Here is a 7,500-nt window from a genome sequence, read left to right on the forward strand (position 1 = left end):
CCGAACCGGTCCCCGGAGCCGGGTAGACCTGACAGCCGATCCGGTCCCCGGAGCGAGGTAGACCTGACAGCCGATACCGACCCCGGAGCGAGGTAGACCTGACAGCCGACCCGGTCCCCGGAGCCGGGTAGACCTGACAGCCGATCCGGTCCCCGGAGCCGGGTAGACCTGACAGCCGATACGGACCCCGGAGCGAGGTAGACCTGACGGCCGCTCCGGTCCCCGGAGCCGGGTAGACCTGACAGCCGATCCGCTCCCCGGAGCCGGGTAGACCTGACAGCCGATCCGCTCCCCGGGGCCGGGTAGACCTGACAGCCGATCCGGTCCCCGGAGCCGGGTAGACCTGACAGCCGATCCGGTCCCCGGAGCCGGGTAGACCTGACAGCCGACCCGGTCCCCGGGGCTAGGTAGACCTGACAGCCGATCCGGTCCCCGGAGCCGGGTAGACCTGACAGCCGATCCGGTCCCCGGGGCTAGGTAGACCTGACAGCCGGTCGGGTCCCCGGAGCCGGGTAGACCTGACAGCCGATCCGGTCCCCGGAGCCGGGTAGACCTGACAGCCGATCCGGTCTCCGGAGCCGGGTAGACCTGACAGCCTGTCCGGTCCCCGGAGCGAGGTAGACCTGACAGCCGGTCCGGTCCCCGGAGCGAGGTAGACCTGACAGCCGACCCGGACCCCGGAGCCGGGTAGACCTGACAGCCGACCCGGTCCCCGGAGAGAGGTAGACCTGACAGCCGATCCGGTCCCCGGAGCCGGGTAGACCTGACAGCCGGTCGGGTCCCCGGAGCCGGGTAGACCTGACAGCCGATCCGGTCCCCGGAGCCGGGTAGACCTGACAGCCGACCCGGACCCCGGAGCCGGGTAGACCTGACAGCCGGTCCGGTTCCCGGAGCGAAGTAGACCTGCCCGCCTATCCCCGGAGGCGGGTAGAAGTTGCAGCCGAGCCGGTCCCCGGAGCCGGGCACACCGGGCAGCCGGTGTGGGGTGGGGGTGATATTTTTGTTTTTTCTTTTCGTTCATGATTTAAGCGTCACCGGCACAGCGGCCAGCCTGACCCGGGTCCTCCCTTCCAACAAGTGCGTGCGGGCAGGTGGGGGGTGGGGGGGTGGGGGGGAGGCGGGGGGGCCGGGGGCTCATAAATAATTTTGATTTATCACCGGGTGGTGATAAATAATTTTGATCTTTTTTTTTCGTTCACGTTTTTAGCGTCACTGGCACAGCCGCCAGCCTGACCCGGATCGTCCCGGCGCGGGGGGGGGGGGGGGGGGGGGGGGGGGGCTGTCGGGCGAGGGGGGGGTATGTGGGTGGGGGGAGGGGTTGGGGTGGGCGAAAAACTAAGTTTCAACTTTTTTTTGTTCGTGATTTAAGCGCCAGTGGCAGAGCCGCCACCCTGACCCGGATCAGGTCGGGGGCGGGGGTGGGGGTGGGGCGTGGCGGTCCGCGGCTTCGCGCCCTGCGCGGGGCGCGCGAGCACACCACTGCCCGGCAAGCGGCAGCGGCGGGGAAGGGGTGCCGGTGCAGAGGCAGGCGAGAGCGGGCAGCGAGCGGGCGGGGAGGGAGCACGGCGCAGAGGTGGGCCGGGGAGAGGGCGGCAGGCACGCGGTGCCTCTTTTCGGAGTAGGTTTTGGGTCGGTAAGGTGGGGGGGGGGGGGGGGGGGCGTTGTGTGTGCTGGGGGCGGGGGCGGGGGGGGGGGGGGTTCAGTGGGTTCTCCAGCCGCGGCAGGGGCGGGCAGGCGCGCAGCAGAGCGAGCGAGCGAGCGGCTGAGAAAGGAAGGCGGGAGCGCCGGGGCACGGGCACGGCCAGGGCCAGGGCCAGGGGCGCGGCAGGGTAGAGACTCGGCAGCCGGGGTTAGATCCCCGCTCGCCACCGGGAATCCCTTAACCCGCCCGGGCACGGAGCCGGCAGGGACTCCGCTGGGTCCTAAAGTCTCCCGCCGTCCTTGCCGGGGCGGGGTGGGGGGGGGTGGCAAACCTGCCCGAGGGCAGCGTGGGGAGGGGGCGGCCGGATTCGCAGTGAACCGGGTGGTGAATAGAGGCGGGGGAGGGGGGGGTGAAGGGGGACAGCGGGGTGTGGCGGGGGGGGTGGGTGGTAATTCGGTGGCGGCAGCGGGGCTTGGGGGGAGACGCTCTGTCTGCGTCTGCGTCTGCCGCACGCGAGAGGTTCGGGCCCGTTGGAGGGGGTGGGGTGGGTGTTGTGTGCACGTGTGCGTGCGGCGGCAGACGGGGCTTTGGGGCTGGGGGAGAGGCCTGCTGGGGGGGGTGAGAGGCGAAGGGGGGAATGGGAAGGGGCGGGGGAGATGGTGCACCCGTGTGCAAGTGCCTCGGTGTGCGCGCAGTTGGGGTGGGGCAGATGTGACCCAGACGCCTGGGTGCCTTGGGGAGCACTTGTGGGGCAGCCGGGGGGCACAGCTGGGGCAGCCGTGAGGCATTTGTGGGGCAGCTGTGGTGCCAGCGGCACCCGCAGGCCTGTCTTCCCTGGGGGGAGACGGCAGGCCCACAGACCCGCTATTCCCTGGGGAGCACCTGCAGGGCAGCCGTGGGGCAGGGCTGGGGCAGTACTTGTGGGGCAGATGTGACCCAGAGGCCTGCTGTTCCTCGGGGAGCACTTGCGGGGCAGCCGTGGGGCACTGCGGGGCAGCTGTGGGGCCGGGGCACCAGCAGGCCTGTCTTCCCTTGGGGGAGAAGGCAGGCCCGGAGTCCCACTATTCCCTGAGGAGCAGCTGCAGGGCAGCCGTGGGGCAGCGCTGGGGCAGTACTTGTGGGGCAGATGTGACCCAGAGGCCTGCGGTTCCTCAGGGAGCACTTGCGGATCAGCCGTGGGGCAGAGTTTGAGAAGCTGTGGGGCCAGAGGCACCCGCAGGCCTGCGTTCCCTGAAGCAGACTGCAGGCCCAGATGCCTGTGGCTCCTCGGGGAGCACTTGCAGGGCAGCTGTGGGGCAGCACTTGTGGGGAAGATGTGACCCAGAGGCCCGCTGTTCCTCAGGGAGCACTTGAGGGGCAGCTGTGGGGCCAGGGGCACCCGCAGGCCTGCCTTCCCTGGGGGGAGACGGCAGGCCCAGAGGCCTGCGGTTCCACGGGGAGCGCTTGCGGGGCAGCCGTGGGGCAGCACTGGGGCAACACTTGTGGGGCAGATGTGACCCAGAGGCCCCGCTGTTCCTCGGGGAGCACTTGTGGAGCAGCTGTGGGGCCCTGCGGGGCAGCTGTGGGGGCAGGGGCACCCACATGTCTGCCTTCCCTGGGGGAGACGGCAGGCCCAGAGAACTGCGGTTCCTCGGGGAGCGCTTGCGGGGCAGCCGTGGGGCAGCACTGGGGCAGCACTTGTGGGGCAGATGTGACCCAGAGGCCCCGCTGTTCCTCGGGGAGCACTTGTGGAGCAGCTCTGGGGCCCTGCGGGGCAGCTGTGGGGCCAGGGGCACCCGCAGGCCTGCCTTCCTGGGGGGAGACGGCAGGCCCAGAGGCCTGCGGTTCCTCGGGGAGCGCTTGCGGGGCAGCCGTGGGGCAGCACTGGGGCAGCACTTGTGGGGGCAGATGTGACCCAGAGGCCCCGCTGTTCCTCGGGGAGCACTTGTGGAGCAGCTCTGGGGCCCTGCGGGGCAGCTGTGGGGCCAGGGGCACCCGCAGGCCTGCCTTCCCTGGGGGGAGACGGCAGGCCCAGAGGCCTGCGGTTCCTCGGGGAGCGCTTGCGGGGCAGCCGTGGGGCAGCACTGGGGCAGCACTTGTGGGGCAGATGTGACCCAGAGGCCCCGCTGTTCCTCGGGGAGCACTTGTGGAGTAGCTCTGGGGCCCTGCGGGGCAGCTGTGGGGCCAGGGGCACCCGCAGGCCTGCCTTCCCTGGGGGGAGACGGCAGGCCCAGAGGCCTGCGGTTCCTCGGGGAGCGCTTGCGGGGCAGCCGTGGGGCAGCACGGGGGCAGTACTTGTGGGGCAGATGTGACCCAGAAGCCTGCTGTTCCTCGGGGAGCACTTGCAAGGCTGCTGTGGGGCAGCCCTTGTTGGGCAGATGTGACCCAGAGGCCCGCTGTTCCTCAGGGAGCACTTGCGGATCAGCCGTGGGGCAGAGTTTGAGAAGCTGTGGGGCCAGAGGCACCCGCAGGCCTGCGTTCCCTGAAGCAGACTGCAGGCCCAGAGGCCTGCGGTTCCTCGGGGAGCGCTTGCGGGGCAGCCGTGGGGCAGCACTGGGGCAGCACTTGTGGGGCAGATGTGACCCAGAGGCCCCGCTGTTCCTCGGGGAGCACTTGTGGAGTAGCTCTGGGACCCTGCGGGGCAGCTGTGGGGCCAGGGGCACCCGCAGGCCTGCCTTCCCTGGGGGGAGACGGCAGGCCCAGAGGCCTGCGGTTCCTCGGGGAGCGCTTGCGGGGCAGCCGTGGGGCAGCACGGGGGCAGTACTTGTGGGGCAGATGTGACCCAGAAGCCTGCTGTTCCTCGGGGAGCACTTGCAAGGCTGCTGTGGGGCAGCCCTTGTTGGGCAGATGTGACCCAGAGGCCCGCTGTTCCTCAGGGAGCACTGGAGGGGCAACTGTGGGGCCAGGGGCACCCGCAGGCCTCTCTTTCCTGGGCGGAGACGGCAGGCCCAAGGCATGCTGTTCCTCGGGGAGCACTTGCGGAGCAGCCGTGGGGCACCGGTGGGGAAGCTGTGGGGCCAGAGGCACCCGCCGGCCTGAGTTCCCTGGAAGCAGACTGCAGGCCCAGATGCCTGCGGTTCCTCGGGGAGCACTCGCGGGGCAGCCGTGGGGCAGCACTTGTGGGGCAGATGTGACCCAGAAGCCTGCTGTTCCTCGGGGAGCACTTGCAAGGCTGCTGTGGGGCACTGGTGGGGAAGCTGTGGGGCCAGGGGCACCCGCAGGCCTGCCTTCCCTGGGGGGAGACGGCAGGCCCAGAGGCCTGCGGTTCCTCAGGGAGCACTTGTGGGTCAGCCGTGGGGCAGCACTGGGGCAGCACTTGTGGGGCAGATGTGACCCAGAGGCCCCGCTGTTCCTCGGGGAGCACTTGCAAGGCTGCTGTGGGGCACTGGTGGGGAAGCTGTGGGGCCGGGGGCACCCGCAGGCCTGTCTTTCCTGAGGGCAGACGGCAGGCCCGAGGCATGCTGTTCCTCGGGGAGCACTTGCGGGGCAGCCGTGGGGGCAGTACTTGTGGGGCATGTGACCCAGAAGCCTGCTGTTCCTCGGGGAGCACTTGCAAGGCTGCTGTGGGGCACTGGTGGGGAAGCTGTGGGGCCGGGGGCACCCGCAGGCCTGTCTTCCCTGGGGGGAGACGGCAGGCCCAGAGGCCTGCGGTTCCTCGGGGAGCGCTTGCGGGGCGGCCGTGGGGCAGCCGTGGGGGCAGTACTTGTGGGGCAGATGTGACCCAGAAGCCTGCTGTTCCTCGGGGAGCACTTGCAAGGCTGCTGTGGGGCACTGGTGGGGAAGCTGTGGGGCCGGGGGCACCCGCAGGCCTGTCTTCCCTGGGGGGAGACGGCAGGCCCAGAGGCCTGCGGTTCCTCGGGGAGCGCTTGCGGGGCGGCCGTGGGGCAGCCGTGGGGGCAGTACTTGTGGGGCAGATGTGACCCAGAAGCCTGCTGTTCCTCGGGGAGCACTTGCAAGGCTGCTGTGGGGCACTGGTGGGGAAGCTGTGGGGCCGGGGGCACCCGCAGGCCTGTCTTCCCTGGGGGGAGACGGCAGGCCCAGAGGCCTGCGGTTCCTCGGGGAGCGCTTGCGGGGCGGCCGTGGGGCAGCCGTGGGGGCAGTACTTGTGGGGCAGATGTGACCCAGAAGCCTGCTGTTCCTCGGGGAGCACTTGCAAGGCTGCTGTGGGGCACTGGTGGGGAAGCTGTGGGGCCGGGGGCACCCGCAGGCCTGTCTTCCCTGGGGGGAGACGGCGGGCCCTGAGGCCCGCCATTCCTCGGGGAGAACTTGCGGGGCAGCGATGGGGCAGCGCGGGTGCAGTACTTGTGGGGCAGATGTGACCCAGATGCCTGGCTGCCTTGGCGGGTAGAGGGGTCCCGGAGGCCTGTGTGGTCCTTGAGGGTCAGTCGGGTCCCTGCCTGTGGGTGAGTTGTGGGGCGGCCGTGGGGCGGCGCGGGGTGGGTGTGGGTGGGCTGGGTGTGTGCCCGTGTCTGCCACTCGTGAGGGGTCTTGGCCTGGGAGGTGGGGGGGGGGGGGCGCTCGTCTGCGTCGGCGCGTCTGTGTTGCGCGCACGTGTGCGCGAGGTGGCAGACGGGGTCTTGGGGGTGTGGAGGGTGGACTGAGGAGGGCCGGGGGGGGGGGGGGGGGGGGGCGGGTGTGTTTCGGGGGTGCACGGTGCACGCCCGAAAGAGATGCAAAGGATTTGTAACGCTCTCCAGAACGCCGCCTTCTCTGTTACAGCCGGCTCGCTGGGCCGCGTCCTTGCCCGGCCTGCACCTGTGCCTGTCGGGGGGGGGGGGGGGGGGAGGCCCTCGGGCCGCTCTTCTGCCCGTGGCACCCGTCCTTGGGAAAGCAGCTGCTGCTGCTGCCGCCCCACCGCCGCCGCCGCCGCCGCGTGGGGTGAGACCTGGGCTCCCGGGGCCCGGTTCCAGCGGCTAGGGCGCGGGCCGGGGGGGCTGCCGGAAGACGAGCGGGTCACAGGCCCGGCTGAAGTCACCCGCCCTCCTTCGCACGGCGAGAAACAGAATCGAAGCCAGGTAATGGGGGGGGGGGCGGGGGCGGAGGAGGACTACACACCAACGGAGGAGAGGAAAAAAACAACAAAGAAAACGCCCACAAAATCAATCTCCGCTCAATCTGCCAGGTCTACCCGGCACGGCTTTGGGGCGGGGGGGGGGGGGGCCGGTTTGTGGGGCTGGAGAACAGGCCGACCGGTCTACCCGGGCTGCGGAGGTTCAAAGACGAGGGGTACGAGCTCTTCCCGGCTCCGGAGTGGCCTGAAACGCGGGGGGAGGGATGGAAACGGTGGGGCGACAGCCCTCACCCTCCTGTCACACCGCAAGTGTCCCCCAGCCCAGCCCAGCCCAGCCCAGCCCAGCCCGGACGGGGAGAGCCGAGCCACGGGGAGGACGACTCCCCTCTCTCCCGGCACCGTGGGGGAGGCCTGGGAACGCTCACGGACAGCAGTCACCCCTCTGGCCGTGCACCGCCGGAGCCTCCGCCTCAGGGGCGATGTGGGCACCGCGCACCCATAAACCGCAGCGCCGGCGGTCCCTTTTGCCGCTCCGCCCCAGCCCCGCGCGCAAGGCAGCGGGAGCCCCCCTCCACAGCCTCCCGCCCACTCGCCGGCCCACCGCTTCCCTCCTCCTGCCCGAGCCGGCTCAGGCGGCGGAGGAGAGGAAAGCGCCGCCGCCGCCGCCCCCCCCACCCCGCGCCACCAGCTCCGCTTACCACGCACTGCCTGCCCGCGCTCTCCCCGGCAACCCGCCGTCAGCGGACGCCCGTCATCTCCCGCACCGTCAGCGGACCCTTCGGGCGCTGGGAAGCCGCCGCCGCCGCCCGACCCCTTCTTCCCCAGCCGTGCGCGTTCCAGTGCCGGCGGCGGCCGCCGCCGCTCTTCG

Source organism: Rissa tridactyla, unplaced genomic scaffold, assembly GCF_028500815.1.
Source record: "Rissa tridactyla isolate bRisTri1 unplaced genomic scaffold, bRisTri1.patW.cur.20221130 scaffold_63, whole genome shotgun sequence".
In the NCBI taxonomy this organism is placed as follows: domain Eukaryota; kingdom Metazoa; phylum Chordata; class Aves; order Charadriiformes; family Laridae; genus Rissa; species Rissa tridactyla.